We start from the raw sequence: 21279 nt of genomic DNA, 5'->3' as shown, positions 1-21279 counted from the left end.
CTCTCTCTGCCCCAGAGACTCTTGCCATGTCCGAATATGTCCAGGAGAATCTAAAAAAGGGCTTTATCCGTAAATCCTCCTCTCCTGCCGGAGCCGGATTTTTCTTTGTGTCCAAAAAAGATGGCTCCCTACGTCCATGCATTGACTACCGCGGTCTTAATAAAATCACGGTTAAGAACCGCTACCCCTTACCCCTCATCTCTGAACTCTTTGATCGCCTCCAAGGTGCCCACATCTTCACTAAATTGGACTTAAGAGGCGCCTATAACCTCATCCGCATCAGAGAGGGGGACGAGTGGAAAACGGCATTTAACACCAGAGATGGACACTTTGAGTATCTGGTCATGCCCTTTGGACTGTGCAACGCCCCTGCCGTCTTCCAAGACTTTGTCAATGAAATTTTTCGTGATCTGTTATACTCCTGTGTTGTTGTATATCTGGACGATATCCTAATTTTTTCTGCCAATCTAGAAGAACACCGCCAGCATGTCCGTATGGTTCTTCAGAGACTTCGTGACAACCAACTCTATGCCAAAATTGAGAAATGTCTGTTTGAATGCCAATCTCTTCCTTTTCTAGGATATTTGGTCTCTGGCCAGGGACTACAGATGGATCCAGACAAACTCTCTGCCGTCTTAGATTGGCCACGCCCCTCCGGACTCCGTGCTATCCAACGCTTTTTGGGGTTCGCCAATTATTACAGGCAATTTATTCCACATTTTTCTACCATTGTGGCTCCTATCGTGGCTTTAACCAAAAAAAATGCTGATCCCAAGTCCTGGCCCCCTCAAGCAGAAGACGCCTTTAAACGACTCAAGTCTGCCTTTTCTTCGGCTCCCGTCCTCTCCAGACCTGACCCTTCCAAACCCTTCCTATTGGAGGTTGATGCCTCCTCAGTGGGAGCTGGAGCTGTTCTTCTACAAAAAAATTCTTCCGGGCATGCTGTCACTTGTGGTTTTTTCTCTAGGACCTTCTCTCCAGCGGAGAGGAACTACTCCATCGGGGATCGAGAGCTTCTAGCCATTAAATTAGCACTTGAGGAATGGAGGCATCTGCTGGAGGGATCAAGTTCTCCTGTTATTATCTACACCGACCACAAGAACCTCTCCTACCTCCAGTCTGCCCAACGGCTGAATCCTCGCCAGGCCCGGTGGTCTCTGTTCTTTGCCCGATTTAATTTTGAGATTCACTTTCGTCCTGCCGATAAGAACATTAGGGCCGATGCTCTCTCTCGTTCCTCGGATGCCTCAGAAGTTGAACTCTCTCCGCAACACATCATTCCACCTGACTGCCTGATCTCCACTTCTCCTGCCTCCATCAGGCAGACTCCTCCAGGAAAGACCTTTGTTTCTCCTCGCCAACGCCTCGGAATCCTCAAATGGGGTCACTCCTCCCATCTCGCAGGTCATGCGGGTATCAAGAAATCTGTGCAACTCATCTCCCGCTTCTATTGGTGGCCGACTCTGGAGACGGATGTTGTGGACTTTGTGCGAGCCTGCACTATCTGTGCCCGGGATAAGACTCCTCGCCAGAAGCCCGCTGGTTTTCTTCATCCTCTGCCTGTCCCCGAACAGCCTTGGTCTCTGATTGGTATGGATTTTATTACTGACTTACCCCCATCCCATGGCAACACTGTTATTTGGGTGGTCGTTGATCGATTCTCCAAAATGGCACATTTCATCCCTCTTCCTGGTCTTCCTTCTGCGCCTCAGTTGGCTAAACAATTTTTTGTACACATTTTTCGTCTTCACGGGTTGCCTACGCAGATTGTCTCGGATAGAGGCGTCCAATTCGTGTCTAAATTCTGGAGGGCTCTCTGTAAACAACTCAAGATTAAATTAAATTTTTCTTCTGCATATCATCCCCAGTCCAATGGACAAGTAGAAAGGATTAACCAGATCTTGGGTGATTATTTGCGACATTTTGTTTCCTCCCGCCAGGATGACTGGGCAGATCTCCTCCCATGGGCCGAATTCTCGTATAACTTCAGGGTCTCTGAGTCTTCCTCCAAATCCCCATTTTTCGTGGTGTACGGCCGTCACCCTCTTCCCCCCCTCCCTACTCCCTTGCCCTCTGGTCTGCCCGCTGTGGATGAAATTTCTCGTGACCTTTCCATCATATGGAGAGAGACCCAAAATTCTCTCTTACAGGCTTCATCACGCATGAAGAAGTTCGCGGATAAGAAAAGAAGAGCTCCCCCCGTTTTTTCCCCTGGAGACAAGGTATGGCTCTCCGCTAAATATGTCCGCTTCCGTGTCCCTAGCTACAAGTTGGGACCACGCTATCTTGGTCCTTTCAAAATTTTGTGTCAAATTAATCCTGTCTCTTATAAACTTCTTCTTCCTCCCTCTCTTCGTATCCCTAATGCCTTTCACGTCTCTCTTCTCAAACCACTCATCCTCAACCGTTTTTCTCCCAAATCTGTTCCTCCCACTCCTGTTTCCGGCTCCTCGGACATCTTCTCGGTCAAAGAAATTTTAGCTGCCAAAAAGGTCAGAGGGAAAAATTTTTTTTTAGTGGACTGGGAGGGTTGTGGTCCTGAAGAGAGATCCTGGGAACCTGAGGACAACATCCTAGACAAAAGTCTGCTCCTCAGGTTCTCAGGCTCTAAGAAGAGGGGGAGACCCAAGGGGGGGGGTACTGTTACGCCGAGCGCTCCGGGTCCCCGCTCCTCCCCGGAGCGCTCGCTTCACTCTCCCCGCGGCAGCGCTCCGGTCACGTCCTCTGACCCGGGGCGCTGCGATTCCGCTGCCAGCCGGGATGCGATTCGCGATGCGGGTAGCGCCCGCTCGCGATGCGCACCCCGGCTCCCCTACCTGACTCGCTCTCCGTCTGTTCTGTCCCGGCGCGCGCGGCCCCGCTCCCTAGGGCGCGCGCGCGCCGGGTCTCTGCGATTTAAAGGGCCACTGCGCCGCTGATTGGCGCAGTGGTTCCAATCAGTGTGTTCACCTGTGCACTTCCCTATATCACCTCACTTCCCCTGCACTCCCTTGCCGGATCTTGTTGCCTTAGTGCCAGTGAAAGCGTTCCTTGTGTGTTCCTTGCCTGTGTTTCCAGACCTTCTGCCGTTGCCCCTGACTACGATCCTTGCTGCCTGCCCCGACCTTCTGCTACGTCCGACCTTGCTTTTGCCTACTCCCTTGTACCGCGCCTATCTTCAGCAGCCAGAGAGGTGAGCCGTTGCTAGTGGATACGACCTGGTCACTACCGCCGCAGCAAGACCATCCCGCTTTGCGGCGGGCTCTGGTGAAAACCAGTAGTGGCTTAGAACCGGTCCACTAGCACGGTCCACGCCAATCCCTCTCTGGCACAGAGGATCCACTACCTGCCAGCCGGCATCGTGACAATAGCCTAACCCTCTGTACTTTGGTCTATATTGATGCGGGACATAGACAGCCAGCTGATGACCAATCCATTAGTGCAATGGATGGCTGGAAGCATTTGTCTTTGCCTTTGCAATACCACAGAAGCAATGCATGGTCAATGTACAGCAATGACACACCTGTGTGAACAGCCAGGAGACCCCCCCCCCCCATGTTATGTTACATAGTTACATAGTTAGTACGGTCGAAAAAAGACATATGTCCATCAAGTTCAACCAGGGAATTAAGGGGTAGGGGTGTGGCGCGATATTGGGGAAGGGATGAGATTTTATATTTCTTCATAAGCATTAATCTTATTTTGTCAATTAGGAACATTCAGCACCCACCCGCTATCAAGGCAGCTGCCTATCATGTCATGCCCTACCTGCACAGGTGTGCTGGCTACTCAAATGATCCAATTAAGGAGGCCATTTAGTCAGCAGCAGCAGAAGTCCTGTGCCTGGACGCTCCAACAGCGGCCAGACACAAGCAGAAGCAGAAGCAGCAGCAGCACCACCTTTTGTTTTTTGGCTGCAGCAGCAGCAGCAGCAAGGCCCACAGGGCTGGCTAGCTGGCTAGCCAGCAAGCAGGTAGCAATGAAAGTAGGAATCTTTCTTTTTAACCCTGTAAGGGGGTGGTGCACTGTACCCGAAGATACTGCCATATCGGGTCAATGCATAGGGCGACGGAAGCAAGCTTCGAAATCGGCCCCCGTTCTCAAAAATCCATTTAATATATGGTCCCCAGATAGGGGACGTATCAGATATTAAACTGATAAGAACAGATACTACACTTGATCTTAGCCAAAAGGCCGAGAAGCGATAACCGTGAAAGGGGCGGGCCCAACAAGGTCCCCTTCATGGGCACTATCACTGCTTGCTGTCAGGGAGGCTGCCAGACAATTTTCCATGCACACTCTGGGCTGGGGGGCAGTCAACCACCAGTACACACAGCAGAACCTAAACCCATACCATTATTGCTAAGCAGCAAGACAGGGGCCCATTGCACTCCCACGGGGCCTTTTTAAATGCAATCCATAACCCGGATTTGCCAGGAACCCTTCTTACTCCTCCTACTTGCATGTGACACTGGGCTTAGGATCTGCATAGGAAACACACACACAAGCACACACCTACCTTTGTTGCCTGCAGATGCCTCCTTGGCTGTCCCCAAACGGTATCAAACCAACACCCACGGGAAGCTGTAAGCATAGAGGACATGCCTGCACCCCATTGGACTTACCTGTGTGGGTTAAACCCGGGTTATTTGACAACCTATGGCGGTGATGGTTCTGCTCAGGCAGAGCAGTGCTGATGCTCCTCATAAAGCTGTCGCTGCTGTGAAGGTTCTAGGTGACATCACAAATCCCTATGGTTACATACACAACAAAGCTGGGTTGTTGTTGTTTACACTCTGCAAGGCCTGTGGAAGTGAGTGACATCATAGCACTGTAGTTCTGAGGGTTCTAGATGGATGCAACAATCTCCTGTTGCTTCTATGAAGGCCATAATAGACGACATCACCAAACAGCTCCATAGTCACATACACAGCAAAGGAGAGATGTTGTTTACACCTAGTGATGTCAGTGGTATTGAGTGACATCACAGCACAGTGCTAAGGCTCCTGGGCCTGGACACAGCAGCGGCTGCAATATCTCAACGGAGAATACGTTTATATATATGTGTGTGTGTGCGCGTATATATATATATATATATATATATATATATATATATATATATATATATTTCTCCGCCGAAATCACTTTTAAACCCATTTCCACCTTTTTTTCCCTTCTCTTCCTCTTACTTTTTTTTCACGTTTTTTTACGTTTTTCTCCTTTTCGCCTCTTTTCTGGGCGTATTATTCTTCTTTTTCTTCTTTTTTTTCGTCTAATGCATACCCCATCAGTGCAGCAATGCTTATTCAATACCGCCAGCAGATGGAGACACTGGGGGATAATTTTCTAAGGATTTATACTGATTTTTCCTGTCTGAATTTGTCGCACAGAAAGTTGCAGGCCAAATATGTGTGACATTTCTGCGACTTTAGCTTCTAGAGCATTTTTACAACATTATACATAGGTGCTGAATACATAAAAAGCGACTGTTCAGCGACAGACAAGTCGCATCGGCTGAAAGTAGGCCAGAATGTCAGTCCATGTTGGAGCAGGTTTAGATACAGTCTAAAGCATAGATCTCAAAGTCTGTGCACAGAATTTAGCAAGGGCCTCGCACCTTCTGATGCATCAGGTAGGTGCACAATAGCATAGCCTAACCCTCTGTACTTTGGTCTATATTGATGCGGGACATAGACAGCCAGCTGATGACCAATCCATTAGTGCAATGGATGGCTGGAAGCATTTGTCTTTGCCTTTGCAATACCACAGAAGCAATGCATGGTCAATGTACAGCAATGACACACCTGTGTGAACAGCCAGGAGACCCCCCCCCCCATGTTATGTTACATAGTTACATAGTTAGTACGGTCGAAAAAAGACATATGTCCATCAAGTTCAACCAGGGAATTAAGGGGTAGGGGTGTGGCGCGATATTGGGGAAGGGATGAGATTTTATATTTCTTCATAAGCATTAATCTTATTTTGTCAATTAGGAACATTCAGCACCCACCCGCTATCAAGGCAGCTGCCTATCATGTCATGCCCTACCTGCACAGGTGTGCTGGCTACTCAAATGATCCAATTAAGGAGGCCATTTAGTCAGCAGCAGCAGAAGTCCTGTGCCTGGACGCTCCAACAGCGGCCAGACACAAGCAGAAGCAGAAGCAGCAGCAGCACCACCTTTTGTTTTTTGGCTGCAGCAGCAGCAGCAGCAAGGCCCACAGGGCTGGCTAGCTGGCTAGCCAGCAAGCAGGTAGCAATGAAAGTAGGAATCTTTCTTTTTAACCCTGTAAGGGGGTGGTGCACTGTACCCGAAGATACTGCCATATCGGGTCAATGCATAGGGCGACGGAAGCAAGCTTCGAAATCGGCCCCCGTTCTCAAAAATCCATTTAATATATGGTCCCCAGATAGGGGACGTATCAGATATTAAACTGATAAGAACAGATACTACACTTGATCTTAGGCAAAAGGCCGAGAAGCGATAACCGTGAAAGGGGCGGGCCCAACAAGGTCCCCTTCATGGGCACTATCACTGCTTGCTGTCAGGGAGGCTGCCAGACAATTTTCCATGCACACTCTGGGCTGGGGGGCAGTCAACCACCAGTACACACAGCAGAACCTAAACCCATACCATTATTGCTAAGCAGCAAGACAGGGGCCCATTGCACTCCCACGGGGCCTTTTTAAATGCAATCCATAACCCGGATTTGCCAGGAACCCTTCTTACTCCTCCTACTTGCATGTGACACTGGGCTTAGGATCTGCATAGGAAACACACACACAAGCACACACCTACCTTTGTTGCCTGCAGATGCCTCCTTGGCTGTCCCCAAACGGTATCAAACCAACACCCACGGGAAGCTGTAAGCATAGAGGACATGCCTGCACCCCATTGGACTTACCTGTGTGGGTTAAACCCGGGTTATTTGACAACCTATGGCGGTGATGGTTCTGCTCAGGCAGAGCAGTGCTGATGCTCCTCATAAAGCTGTCGCTGCTGTGAAGGTTCTAGGTGACATCACAAATCCCTATGGTTACATACACAACAAAGCTGGGTTGTTGTTGTTTACACTCTGCAAGGCCTGTGGAAGTGAGTGACATCATAGCACTGTAGTTCTGAGGGTTCTAGATGGATGCAACAATCTCCTGTTGCTTCTATGAAGGCCATAATAGACGACATCACCAAACAGCTCCATAGTCACATACACAGCAAAGGAGAGATGTTGTTTACACCTAGTGATGTCAGTGGTATTGAGTGACATCACAGCACAGTGCTAAGGCTCCTGGGCCTGGACACAGCAGCGGCTGCAATATCTCAACGGAGAATACGTTTATATATATGTGTGTGTGTGCGCGTATATATATATATATATATATATATATATATATATATATATATATATTTCTCCGCCGAAATCACTTTTAAACCCATTTCCACCTTTTTTTCCCTTCTCTTCCTCTTACTTTTTTTTCACGTTTTTTTACGTTTTTCTCCTTTTCGCCTCTTTTCTGGGCGTATTATTCTTCTTTTTCTTCTTTTTTTTCGTCTAATGCATACCCCATCAGTGCAGCAATGCTTATTCAATACCGCCAGCAGATGGAGACACTGGGGGATAATTTTCTAAGGATTTATACTGATTTTTCCTGTCTGAATTTGTCGCACAGAAAGTTGCAGGCCAAATATGTGTGACATTTCTGCGACTTTAGCTTCTAGAGCATTTTTACAACATTATACATAGGTGCTGAATACATAAAAAGCGACTGTTCAGCGACAGACAAGTCGCATCGGCTGAAAGTAGGCCAGAATGTCAGTCCATGTTGGAGCAGGTTTAGATACAGTCTAAAGCATAGATCTCAAAGTCTGTGCACAGAATTTAGCAAGGGCCTCGCACCTTCTGATGCATCAGGTAGGTGCACAATAGCATAGCCTAACCCTCTGTACTTTGGTCTATATTGATGCGGGACATAGACAGCCAGCTGATGACCAATCCATTAGTGCAATGGATGGCTGGAAGCATTTGTCTTTGCCTTTGCAATACCACAGAAGCAATGCATGGTCAATGTACAGCAATGACACACCTGTGTGAACAGCCAGGAGACCCCCCCCCCCCATGTTATGTTACATAGTTACATAGTTAGTACGGTCGAAAAAAGACATGTGTCCATCAAGTTCAACCAGGGAATTAAGGGGTAGGGGTGTGGCGCGATATTGGGGAAGGGATGAGATTTTATATTTCTTCATAAGCATTAATCTTATTTTGTCAATTAGGAACATTCAGCACCCACCCGCTATCAAGGCAGCTGCCTATCATGTCATGCCCTACCTGCACAGGTGTGCTGGCTACTCAAATGATCCAATTAAGGAGGCCATTTAGTCAGCAGCAGCAGAAGTCCTGTGCCTGGACGCTCCAACAGCGGCCAGACACAAGCAGAAGCAGCAGCAGCACCACCTTTTGTTTTTTGGCTGCAGCAGCAGCAGCAGCAAGGCCCACAGGGCTGGCTAGCTGGCTAGCCAGCAAGCAGGTAGCAATGAAAGTAGGAATCTTTCTTTTTAACCCTGTAAGGGGGTGGTGCACTGTACCCGAAGATACTGCCATATCGGGTCAATGCATAGGGCGACGGAAGCAAGCTTCGAAATCGGCCCCCGTTCTCAAAAATCCATTTAATATATGGTCCCCAGATAGGGGACGTATCAGATATTAAACTGATAAGAACAGATTTTTTTTTTTTTTTTTTTTTTTTATCTAAAGCCGAGGAACGTGCTTTCGATTCACCCAAAGTGCAAGAAAAAGTGCAAACGTGTTACACTAAAAAAACGTGCACAAAGGATGCGGTCTATCGCAAGCCCTTCTCCGATAGGAGAGAGGCCCCCCAACAAACCTTACCCTTCACCTCCGGACCAAAAGGTACCTGCGAGGTTCCAGGTTCGATGTCCCTTTTCGCCGAAGCTACTAGGGGACCACAAATGCTCCCGGCATCCCCCTTGGCGTTAGCCAAGGTATCTGCCCGCAGAGCCGATTACGGTAGGTACCCTGCCAAAGCAGGAGTACCCGGGGTGTTTGCAGGGAGGTGCGGAACCTAATGGCCACACACACCTCCCCTAGACCGCCAGGAGGGACACCCAGAAGGGCTACCGCATCCTGACCAATCCTGTGAACACACAACACGCAAAAAGTGACACAGTGAGACAAAAAAGAAATAAATAAGTGAATGTGTGCAGATATACTGCCCGGACATCCGGCCGGATCTATAAAAATTTCTCTGATCCTAGCCAGAAGGCCGGGAATCAAGAGGTGAGTGCCACAAGGTGAAGAGATTATGGTGCCCGTGCTTCAACTCAGTGAGTCTATTCTCCCAGTGAGTTTCGGCACCTCGGGGTCACCACTCCCCGAGGCACAAAAGTACCTCGGCTCTAGACCCTCTCAGCCTCATGGCGAGACCCGGAGGGAACAGGTCACATCGGGGCAGCCGTCGAGCTGATTCCTCAGAACCAGCCCCGGAAAGCCCTGGTACACCTGCATCCTCCATGCAGCACCCATCCCCACCAGCATGAAAACTGATAAGAACAGATACTACACTTGATCTTAGCCAAAAGGCCGAGAAGCGATAACCGTGAAAGGGGCGGGCCCAACAAGGTCCCCTTCATGGGCACTATCACTGCTTGCTGTCAGGGAGGCTGCCAGACAATTTTCCATGCACACTCTGGGCTGGGGGGCAGTCAACCACCAGTACACACAGCAGAACCTAAACCCATACCATTATTGCTAAGCAGCAAGACAGGGGCCCATTGCACTCCCACGGGGCCTTTTTAAATGCAATCCATAACCCGGATTTGCCAGGAACCCTTCTTACTCCTCCTACTTGCATGTGACACTGGGCTTAGGATCTGCATAGGAAACACACACACAAGCACACACCTACCTTTGTTGCCTGCAGATGCCTCCTTGGCTGTCCCCAAACGGTATCAAACCAACACCCACGGGAAGCTGTAAGCATAGAGGACATGCCTGCACCCCATTGGACTTACCTGTGTGGGTTAAACCCGGGTTATTTGACAACCTATGGCGGTGATGGTTCTGCTCAGGCAGAGCAGTGCTGATGCTCCTCATAAAGCTGTCGCTGCTGTGAAGGTTCTAGGTGACATCACAAATCCCTATGGTTACATACACAACAAAGCTGGGTTGTTGTTGTTTACACTCTGCAAGGCCTGTGGAAGTGAGTGACATCATAGCACTGTAGTTCTGAGGGTTCTAGATGGATGCAACAATCTCCTGTTGCTTCTATGAAGGCCATAATAGACGACATCACCAAACAGCTCCATAGTCACATACACAGCAAAGGAGAGATGTTGTTTACACCTAGTGATGTCAGTGGTATTGAGTGACATCACAGCACAGTGCTAAGGCTCCTGGGCCTGGACACAGCAGCGGCTGCAATATCTCAACGGAGAATACGTTTATATATATGTGTGTGTGTGCGCGTATATATATATATATATATATATATATATATATATATATATATATCTATATATATTTCTCCGCCGAAATCACTTTTAAACCCATTTCCACCTTTTTTTCCCTTCTCTTCCTCTTACTTTTTTTTCACGTTTTTTTACGTTTTTCTCCTTTTCGCCTCTTTTCTGGGCGTATTATTCTTCTTTTTCTTCTTTTTTTTCGTCTAATGCATACCCCATCAGTGCAGCAATGCTTATTCAATACCGCCAGCAGATGGAGACACTGGGGGATAATTTTCTAAGGATTTATACTGATTTTTCCTGTCTGAATTTGTCGCACAGAAAGTTGCAGGCCAAATATGTGTGACATTTCTGCGACTTTAGCTTCTAGAGCATTTTTACAACATTATACATAGGTGCTGAATACATAAAAAGCGACTGTTCAGCGACAGACAAGTCGCATCGGCTGAAAGTAGGCCAGAATGTCAGTCCATGTTGGAGCAGGTTTAGATACAGTCTAAAGCATAGATCTCAAAGTCTGTGCACAGAATTTAGCAAGGGCCTCGCACCTTCTGATGCATCAGGTAGGTGCACAATAGCATAGCCTAACCCTCTGTACTTTGGTCTATATTGACGCGGGACATAGACAGCCAGCTGATGACCAATCCATTAGTGCAATGGATGGCTGGAAGCATTTGTCTTTGCCTTTGCAATACCACAGAAGCAATGCATGGTCAATGTACAGCAATGACACACCTGTGTGAACAGCCAGGAGACCCCCCCCCCCCCCATGTTATGTTACATAGTTACATAGTTAGTACGGTCGAAAAAAGACATATGTCCATCAAGTTCAACCAGGGAATTAAGGGGTAGGGGTGTGGCGCGATATTGGGGAAGGGATGAGATTTTATATTTCTTCATAAGCATTAATCTTATTTTGTCAATTAGGAACATTCAGCACCCACCCGCTATCAAGGCAGCTGCCTATCATGTCATGCCCTACCTGCACAGGTGTGCTGGCTACTCAAATGATCCAATTAAGGAGGCCATTTAGTCAGCAGCAGCAGAAGTCCTGTGCCTGGACGCTCCAACAGCGGCCAGACACAAGCAGAAGCAGAAGCAGCAGCAGCACCACCTTTTGTTTTTTGGCTGCAGCAGCAGCAGCAGCAAGGCCCACAGGGCTGGCTAGCTGGCTAGCCAGCAAGCAGGTAGCAATGAAAGTAGGAATCTTTCTTTTTAACCCTGTAAGGGGGTGGTGCACTGTACCCGAAGATACTGCCATATCGGGTCAATGCATAGGGCGACGGAAGCAAGCTTCGAAATCGGCCCCCGTTCTCAAAAATCCATTTAATATATGGTCCCCAGATAGGGGACGTATCAGATATTAAACTGATAAGAACAGATACTACACTTGATCTTAGCCAAAAGGCCGAGAAGCGATAACCGTGAAAGGGGCGGGCCCAACAAGGTCCCCTTCATGGGCACTATCACTGCTTGCTGTCAGGGAGGCTGCCAGACAATTTTCCATGCACACTCTGGGCTGGGGGGCAGTCAACCACCAGTACACACAGCAGAACCTAAACCCATACCATTATTGCTAAGCAGCAAGACAGGGGCCCATTGCACTCCCACGGGGCCTTTTTAAATGCAATCCATAACCCGGATTTGCCAGGAACCCTTCTTACTCCTCCTACTTGCATGTGACACTGGGCTTAGGATCTGCATAGGAAACACACACACAAGCACACACCTACCTTTGTTGCCTGCAGATGCCTCCTTGGCTGTCCCCAAACGGTATCAAACCAACACCCACGGGAAGCTGTAAGCATAGAGGACATGCCTGCACCCCATTGGACTTACCTGTGTGGGTTAAACCCGGGTTATTTGACAACCTATGGCGGTGATGGTTCTGCTCAGGCAGAGCAGTGCTGATGCTCCTCATAAAGCTGTCGCTGCTGTGAAGGTTCTAGGTGACATCACAAATCCCTATGGTTACATACACAACAAAGCTGGGTTGTTGTTGTTTACACTCTGCAAGGCCTGTGGAAGTGAGTGACATCATAGCACTGTAGTTCTGAGGGTTCTAGATGGATGCAACAATCTCCTGTTGCTTCTATGAAGGCCATAATAGACGACATCACCAAACAGCTCCATAGTCACATACACAGCAAAGGAGAGATGTTGTTTACACCTAGTGATGTCAGTGGTATTGAGTGACATCACAGCACAGTGCTAAGGCTCCTGGGCCTGGACACAGCAGCGGCTGCAATATCTCAACGGAGAATACGTTTATATATATGTGTGTGTGTGCGCGTATATATATATATATATATATATATATATATATATATATATATATATTTCTCCGCCGAAATCACTTTTAAACCCATTTCCACCTTTTTTTCCCTTCTCTTCCTCTTACTTTTTTTTCACGTTTTTTTACGTTTTTCTCCTTTTCGCCTCTTTTCTGGGCGTATTATTCTTCTTTTTCTTCTTTTTTTTCGTCTAATGCATACCCCATCAGTGCAGCAATGCTTATTCAATACCGCCAGCAGATGGAGACACTGGGGGATAATTTTCTAAGGATTTATACTGATTTTTCCTGTCTGAATTTGTCGCACAGAAAGTTGCAGGCCAAATATGTGTGACATTTCTGCGACTTTAGCTTCTAGAGCATTTTTACAACATTATACATAGGTGCTGAATACATAAAAAGCGACTGTTCAGCGACAGACAAGTCGCATCGGCTGAAAGTAGGCCAGAATGTCAGTCCATGTTGGAGCAGGTTTAGATACAGTCTAAAGCATAGATCTCAAAGTCTGTGCACAGAATTTAGCAAGGGCCTCGCACCTTCTGATGCATCAGGTAGGTGCACAATAGCATAGCCTAACCCTCTGTACTTTGGTCTATATTGATGCGGGACATAGACAGCCAGCTGATGACCAATCCATTAGTGCAATGGATGGCTGGAAGCATTTGTCTTTGCCTTTGCAATACCACAGAAGCAATGCATGGTCAATGTACAGCAATGACACACCTGTGTGAACAGCCAGGAGACCCCCCCCCCCCATGTTATGTTACATAGTTACATAGTTAGTACGGTCGAAAAAAGACATATGTCCATCAAGTTCAACCAGGGAATTAAGGGGTAGGGGTGTGGCGCGATATTGGGGAAGGGATGAGATTTTATATTTCTTCATAAGCATTAATCTTATTTTGTCAATTAGGAACATTCAGCACCCACCCGCTATCAAGGCAGCTGCCTATCATGTCATGCCCTACCTGCACAGGTGTGCTGGCTACTCAAATGATCCAATTAAGGAGGCCATTTAGTCAGCAGCAGCAGAAGTCCTGTGCCTGGACGCTCCAACAGCGGCCAGACACAAGCAGAAGCAGAAGCAGCAGCAGCACCACCTTTTGTTTTTTGGCTGCAGCAGCAGCAGCAGCAAGGCCCACAGGGCGGGCTGGCTAGCTGGCTAGCCAGCAAGCAGGTAGCAATGAAAGTAGGAATCTTTCTTTTTAACCCTGTAAGGGGGTGGTGCACTGTACCCGAAGATACTGCCATATCGGGTCAATGCATAGGGCGACGGAAGCAAGCTTCGAAATCGGCCCCCGTTCTCAAAAATCCATTTAATATATGGTCCCCAGATAGGGGACGTATCAGATATTAAACTGATAAGAACAGATACTACACTTGATCTTAGCCAAAAGGCCGAGAAGCGATAACCGTGAAAGGGGCGGGCCCAACAAGGTCCCCTTCATGGGCACTATCACTGCTTGCTGTCAGGGAGGCTGCCAGACAATTTTCCATGCACACTCTGGGCTGGGGGGCAGTCAACCACCAGTACACACAGCAGAACCTAAACCCATACCATTATTGCTAAGCAGCAAGACAGGGGCCCATTGCACTCCCACGGGGCCTTTTTAAATGCAATCCATAACCCGGATTTGCCAGGAACCCTTCTTACTCCTCCTACTTGCATGTGACACTGGGCTTAGGATCTGCATAGGAAACACACACACAAGCACACACCTACCTTTGTTGCCTGCAGATGCCTCCTTGGCTGTCCCCAAACGGTATCAAACCAACACCCACGGGAAGCTGTAAGCATAGAGGACATGCCTGCACCCCATTGGACTTACCTGTGTGGGTTAAACCCGGGTTATTTGACAACCTATGGCGGTGATGGTTCTGCTCAGGCAGAGCAGTGCTGATGCTCCTCATAAAGCTGTCGCTGCTGTGAAGGTTCTAGGTGACATCACAAATCCCTATGGTTACATACACAACAAAGCTGGGTTGTTGTTGTTTACACTCTGCAAGGCCTGTGGAAGTGAGTGACATCATAGCACTGTAGTTCTGAGGGTTCTAGATGGATGCAACAATCTCCTGTTGCTTCTATGAAGGCCATAATAGACGACATCACCAAACAGCTCCATAGTCACATACACAGCAAAGGAGAGATGTTGTTTACACCTAGTGATGTCAGTGGTATTGAGTGACATCACAGCACAGTGCTAAGGCTCCTGGGCCTGGACACAGCAGCGGCTGCAATATCTCAACGGAGAATACGTTTATATATATGTGTGTGTGTGCGCGTATATATATATATATATATATATATATATATATATATATATATATATTCTCCGCCGAAATCACTTTTAAACCCATTTCCACCTTTTTTTCCCTTCTCTTCCTCTTACTTTTTTTTCACGTTTTTTTACGTTTTTCTCCTTTTCGCCTCTTTTCTGGGCGTATTATTCTTCTTTTTCTTCTTTTTTTTCGTCTAATGCATACCCCATCAGTGCAGCAATGCTTATTCAATACCGCCAGCAGATGGAGACACTGGGGGATAATTTTCTAAGGATTTATACTGATTTTTCCTGTCTGAATTTGTCGCACAGAAAGTTGCAGGCCAAATATGTGTGACATTTCTGCGACTTTAGCTTCTAGAGCATTTTTACAACATTATACATAGGTGCTGAATACATAAAAAGCGACTGTTCAGCGACAGACAAGTCGCATCGGCTGAAAGTAGGCCAGAATGTCAGTCCATGTTGGAGCAGGTTTAGATACAGTCTAAAGCATAGATCTCAAAGTCTGTGCACAGAATTTAGCAAGGGCCTCGCACCTTCTGATGCATCAGGTAGGTGCACAATAGCATAGCCTAACCCTCTGTACTTTGGTCTATATTGATGCGGGACATAGACAGCCAGCTGATGACCAATCCATTAGTGCAATGGATGGCTGGAAGCATTTGTCTTTGCCTTTGCAATACCACAGAAGCAATGCATGGTCAATGTACAGCAATGACACACCTGTGTGAACAGCCAGGAGACCCCCCCCCCCCCATGTTATGTTACATAGTTACATAGTTAGTACGGACGAAAAAAGACATATGTCCATCAAGTTCAACCAGGGAATTAAGGGGTAGGGGTGTGGCGCGATATTGGGGAAGGGATGAGATTTTATATTTCTTCATAAGCATTAATCTTATTTTGTCAATTAGGAACATTCAGCACCCACCCGCTATCAAGGCAGCTGCCTATCATGTCATGCCCTACCTGCACAGGTGTGCTGGCTACTCAAATGATCCAATTAAGGAGGCCATTTAGTCAGCAGCAGCAGAAGTCCTGTGCCTGGACGCTCCAACAGCGGCCAGACACAAGCAGAAGCAGAAGCAGCAGCAGCACCACCTTTTGTTTTTTGGCTGCAGCAGCAGCAGCAGCAAGGCCCACAGGGCTGGCTAGCTGGCTAGCCAGCAAGCAGGTAGCAATGAAAGTAGGAATCTTTCTTTTTAACCCTGTAAGGGGGTGGTGCACTGTACCCGAAGATACTGCCATATCGGGTCAATGCATAGGGCGACGGAAGCAAGCTTCGAAATCGGCCCCCGTTCTCAAAAATCCATTTAATATATGGTCCCCAGATAGGGGACGTATCAGATATTAAACTGATAAGAACAGATACTACACTTGATCTTAGCCAAAAGGCCGAGAAGCGATAACCGTGAAAGGGGCGGGCCCAACAAGGTCCCCTTCATGGGCACTATCACTGCTTGCTGTCAGGGAGGCTGCCAGACAATTTTCCATGCACACTCTGGGCTGGGGGGCAGTCAACCACCAGTACACACAGCAGAACCTAAACCCATACCATTATTGCTAAGCAGCAAGACAGGGGCCCATTGCACTCCCACGGGGCCTTTTTAAATGCAATCCATAACCCGGATTTGCCAGGAACCCTTCTTACTCCTCCTACTTGCATGTGACACTGGGCTTAGGATCTGCATAGGAAACACACACACAAGCACACACCTACCTTTGTTGCCTGCAGATGCCTCCTTGGCTGTCCCCAAACGGTATCAAACCAACACCCACGGGAAGCTGTAAGCATAGAGGACATGCCTGCACCCCATTGGACTTACCTGTGTGGGTTAAACCCGGGTTATTTGACAACCTATGGCGGTGATGGTTCTGCTCAGGCAGAGCAGTGCTGATGCTCCTCATAAAGCTGTCGCTGCTGTGAAGGTTCTAGGTGACATCACAAATCCCTATGGTTACATACACAACAAAGCTGGGTTGTTGTTGTTTACACTCTGCAAGGCCTGTGGAAGTGAGTGACATCATAGCACTGTAGTTCTGAGGGTTCTAGATGGATGCAACAATCTCCTGTTGCTTCTATGAAGGCCATAATAGACGACATCACCAAACAGCTCCATAGTCACATACACAGCAAAGGAGAGATGTTGTTTACACCTAGTGATGTCAGTGGTATTGAGTGACATCACAGCACAGTGCTAAGGCTCCTGGGCCTGGACACAGCAGCGGCTGCAATATCTCAACGGAGAATACGTTTATATATATGTGTGTGTGTGCGCGTATATATATATATATATATATATATATATATATATATATATATATATTTCTCCGCCGAAATCACTTTTAAACCCATTTCCACCTTTTTTTCCCTTCTCTTCCTCTTACTTTTTTTTCACGTTTTTTTACGTTTTTCTCCTTTTCGCCTCTTTTCTGGGCGTATTATTCTTCTTTTTCTTCTTTTTTTTCGTCTAATGCATACCCCATCAGTGCAGCAATGCTTATTCAATACCGCCAGCAGATGGAGACACTGGGGGATAATTTTCTAAGGATTTATACTGATTTTTCCTGTCTGAATTTGTCGCACAGAAAGTTGCAGGCCAAATATGTGTGACATTTCTGCGACTTTAGCTTCTAGAGCATTTTTACAACATTATACATAGGTGCTGAATACATAAAAAGCGACTGTTCAGCGACAGACAAGTCGCATCGGCTGAAAGTAGGCCAGAATGTCAGTCCATGTTGGAGCAGGTTTAGATACAGTCTAAAGCATAGATCTCAAAGTCTGTGCACAGAATTTAGCAAGGGCCTCGCACCTTCTGATGCATCAGGTAGGTGCACAATAGCATAGCCTAACCCTCTGTACTTTGGTCTATATTGATGCGGGACATAGACAGCCAGCTGATGACCAATCCATTAGTGCAATGGATGGCTGGAAGCATTTGTCTTTGCCTTTGCAATACCACAGAAGCAATGCATGGTCAATGTACAGCAATGACACACCTGTGTGAACAGCCAGGAGACCCCCCCCCCCCATGTTATGTTACATAGTTACATAGTTAGTACGGTCGAAAAAAGACATATGTCCATCAAGTTCAACCAGGGAATTAAGGGGTAGGGGTGTGGCGCGATATTGGGGAAGGGATGAGATTTTATATTTCTTCATAAGCATTAATCTTATTTTGTCAATTAGGAACATTCAGCACCCACCCGCTATCAAGGCAGCTGCCTATCATGTCATGCCCTACCTGCACAGGTGTGCTGGCTACTCAAATGATCCAATTAAGGAGGCCATTTAGTCAGCAGCAGCAGAAGTCCTGTGCCTGGACGCTCCAACAGCGGCCAGACACAAGCAGAAGCAGAAGCAGCAGCAGCACCACCTTTTGTTTTTTGGCTGCAGCAGCAGCAGCAGCAAGGCCCACAGGGCGGGCTGGCTAGCTGGCTAGCCAGCAAGCAGGTAGCAATGAAAGTAGGAATCTTTCTTTTTAACCCTGTAAGGGGGTGGTGCACTGTACCCGAAGATACTGCCATATCGGGTCAATGCATAGGGCGACGGAAGCAAGCTTCGAAATCGGCCCCCGTTCTCAAAAATCCATTTAATATATGGTCCCCAGATAGGGGACGTATCAGATATTAAACTGATAAGAACAGATACTACACTTGATCTTAGCCAAAAGGCCGAGAAGCGATAACCGTGAAAGGGGCGGGCCCAACAAGGTCCCCTTCATGGGCACTATCACTGCTTGCTGTCAGGGAGGCTGCCAGACAATTTTCCATGCACACTCTGGGCTGGGGGGCAGTCAACCACCAGTACACACAGCAGAACCTAAACCCATACCATTATTGCTAAGCAGCAAGACAGGGGCCCATTGCACTCCCACGGGGCCTTTTTAAATGCAATCCATAACCCGGATTTGCCAGGAACCCTTCTTACTCCTCCTACTTGCATGTGACACTGGGCTTAGGATCTGCATAGGAAACACACACACAAGCACACACCTACCTTTGTTGCCTGCAGATGCCTCCTTGGCTGTCCCCAAACGGTATCAAACCAACACCCACGGGAAGCTGTAAGCATAGAGGACATGCCTGCACCCCATTGGACTTACCTGTGTGGGTTAAACCCGGGTTATTTGACAACCTATGGCGGTGATGGTTCTGCTCAGGCAGAGCAGTGCTGATGCTCCTCATAAAGCTGTCGCTGCTGTGAAGGTTCTAGGTGACATCACAAATCCCTATGGTTACATACACAACAAAGCTGGGTTGTTGTTGTTTACACTCTGCAAGGCCTGTGGAAGTGAGTGACATCATAGCACTGTAGTTCTGAGGGTTCTAGATGGATGCAACAATCTCCTGTTGCTTCTATGAAGGCCATAATAGACGACATCACCAAACAGCTCCATAGTCACATACACAGCAAAGGAGAGATGTTGTTTACACCTAGTGATGTCAGTGGTATTGAGTGACATCACAGCACAGTGCTAAGGCTCCTGGGCCTGGACACAGCAGCGGCTGCAATATCTCAACGGAGAATACGTTTATATATATGTGTGTGTGTGCGCGTATATATATATATATATATATATATATATATATATATATATATTTCTCCGCCGAAATCACTTTTAAACCCATTTCCACCTTTTTTTCCCTTCTCTTCCTCTTACTTTTTTTTCACGTTTTTTTACGTTTTTCTCCTTTTCGCCTCTTTTCTGGGCGTATTATTCTTCTTTTTCTTCTTTTTTTTCGTCTAATGCATACCCCATCAGTGCAGCAATGCTTATTCAATACCGCCAGCAGATGGAGACACTGGGGGATAATTTTCTAAGGATTTATACTGATTTTTCCTGTCTGAATTTGTCGCACAGAAAGTTGCAGGCCAAATATGTGTGACATTTCTGCGACTTTAGCTTCTAGAGCATTTTTACAACATTATACATAGGTGCTGAATACATAAAAAGCGACTGTTCAGCGACAGACAAGTCGCATCGGCTGAAAGTAGGCCAGAATGTCAGTCCATGTTGGAGCAGGTTTAGATACAGTCTAAAGCATAGATCTCAAAGTCTGTGCACAGAATTTAGCAAGGGCCTCGCACCTTCTGATGCATCAGGTAGGTGCACAATAGCATAGCCTAACCCTCTGTACTTTGGTCTATATTGATGCGGGACATAGACAGCCAGCTGATGACCAATCCATTAGTGCAATGGATGGCTGGAAGCATTTGTCTTTGCCTTTGCAATACCACAGAAGCAATGCATGGTCAATGTACAGCAATGACACACCTGTGTGAACAGCCAGGAGACCCCCCCCCCCCATGTTATGTTACATAGTTACATAGTTAGTACGGTCGAAAAAAGACATATGTCCATCAAGTTCAACCAGGGAATTAAGGGGTAGGGGTGTGGCGCGATATTGGGGAAGGGATGAGATTTTATATTTCTTCATAAGCATTAATCTTATTTTGTCAATTAGGAACATTCAGCACCCACCCGCTATCAAGGCAGCTGCCTATCATGTCATGCCCTACCTGCACAGGTGTGCTGGCTACTCAAATGATCCAATTAAGGAGGCCATTTAGTCAGCAGCAGCAGAAGTCCTGTGCCTGGACGCTCCAACAGCGGCCAGACACAAGCAGAAGCAGAAGCAGCAGCAGCACCACCTTTTGTTTTTTGGCTGCAGCAGCAGCAGCAGCAAGGCCCACAGGGCTGGCTAGCTGGCTAGCCAGCAAGCAGGTAGCAATGAAAGTAGGAATCTTTCTTTTTAACCCTGTAAGGGGGTGGTGCACTGTACCCGAAGATACTGCCATATCGGGTCAATGCATAGGGCGACGGAAGCAAGCTTCGAAATCGGCCCCCGTTCTCAAAAATCCATTTAATATATGGTCCCCAGATAGGGGACGTATCAGATATTAAACTGATAAGAACAGATACTACACTTGATCTTAGCCAAAAGGCCGAGAAGCGATAACCGTGAAAGGGGCGGGCCCAACAAGGTCCCCTTCATGGGCACTATCACTGCTTGCTGTCAGGGAGGCTGCCAGACAATTTTCCATGCACACTCTGGGCTGGGGGGCAGTCAACCACCAGTACACACAGCAGAACCTAAACCCATACCATTATTGCTAAGCAGCAAGACAGGGGCCCATTGCACTCCCACGGGGCCTTTTTAAATGCAATCCATAACCCGGATTTGCCAGGAACCCTTCTTACTCCTCCTACTTGCATGTGACACTGGGCTTAGGATCT

The 21279-nt window shown here is 47.4% G+C and overlaps 8 non-coding genes and 1 pseudogene across 8 annotated transcripts; all 9 read right to left on the bottom strand.

The window, feature by feature from the left end:
• Positions 1-3994: 3994 nt before the first annotated feature.
• LOC130350907 (U2 spliceosomal RNA) lies at positions 3995-4185 on the bottom strand. The gene has a single exon (XR_008887708.1). It is a non-coding gene; the product is annotated as a U2 spliceosomal RNA (small nuclear RNA).
• Positions 4186-6274: 2089 nt separating this feature from the next.
• LOC130350858 (U2 spliceosomal RNA) lies at positions 6275-6465 on the bottom strand. The gene has a single exon (XR_008887665.1). It is a non-coding gene; the product is annotated as a U2 spliceosomal RNA (small nuclear RNA).
• A 2082-nt stretch (positions 6466-8547) lies between these two features.
• On the bottom strand, positions 8548-8737 carry LOC130350861 (U2 spliceosomal RNA). Its single transcript, XR_008887668.1, has one exon. It is a non-coding gene; the product is annotated as a U2 spliceosomal RNA (small nuclear RNA).
• Positions 8738-9430: 693 nt separating this feature from the next.
• Positions 9431-9590, bottom strand: LOC130350862 (U2 spliceosomal RNA; annotated as a pseudogene).
• A 2098-nt stretch (positions 9591-11688) lies between these two features.
• On the bottom strand, positions 11689-11879 carry LOC130350906 (U2 spliceosomal RNA). The gene has a single exon (XR_008887707.1). It is a non-coding gene; the product is annotated as a U2 spliceosomal RNA (small nuclear RNA).
• Positions 11880-13971: 2092 nt separating this feature from the next.
• On the bottom strand, positions 13972-14162 carry LOC130350905 (U2 spliceosomal RNA). Its single transcript, XR_008887706.1, has one exon. It is a non-coding gene; the product is annotated as a U2 spliceosomal RNA (small nuclear RNA).
• Positions 14163-16250: 2088 nt separating this feature from the next.
• Positions 16251-16441, bottom strand: LOC130350904 (U2 spliceosomal RNA). The gene has a single exon (XR_008887705.1). It is a non-coding gene; the product is annotated as a U2 spliceosomal RNA (small nuclear RNA).
• Positions 16442-18533: 2092 nt separating this feature from the next.
• On the bottom strand, positions 18534-18724 carry LOC130350903 (U2 spliceosomal RNA). Its single transcript, XR_008887704.1, has one exon. It is a non-coding gene; the product is annotated as a U2 spliceosomal RNA (small nuclear RNA).
• Positions 18725-20808: 2084 nt separating this feature from the next.
• On the bottom strand, positions 20809-20999 carry LOC130350902 (U2 spliceosomal RNA). Its single transcript, XR_008887703.1, has one exon. It is a non-coding gene; the product is annotated as a U2 spliceosomal RNA (small nuclear RNA).
• Between the last annotated feature and the right edge of the window lie 280 nt (positions 21000-21279).

This window comes from Hyla sarda, unplaced genomic scaffold (assembly GCF_029499605.1).
Source record: "Hyla sarda isolate aHylSar1 unplaced genomic scaffold, aHylSar1.hap1 scaffold_953, whole genome shotgun sequence".
Classification (NCBI taxonomy): domain Eukaryota; kingdom Metazoa; phylum Chordata; class Amphibia; order Anura; family Hylidae; genus Hyla; species Hyla sarda.
This window is presented reverse-complemented; position numbering and strand designations above follow the sequence as displayed.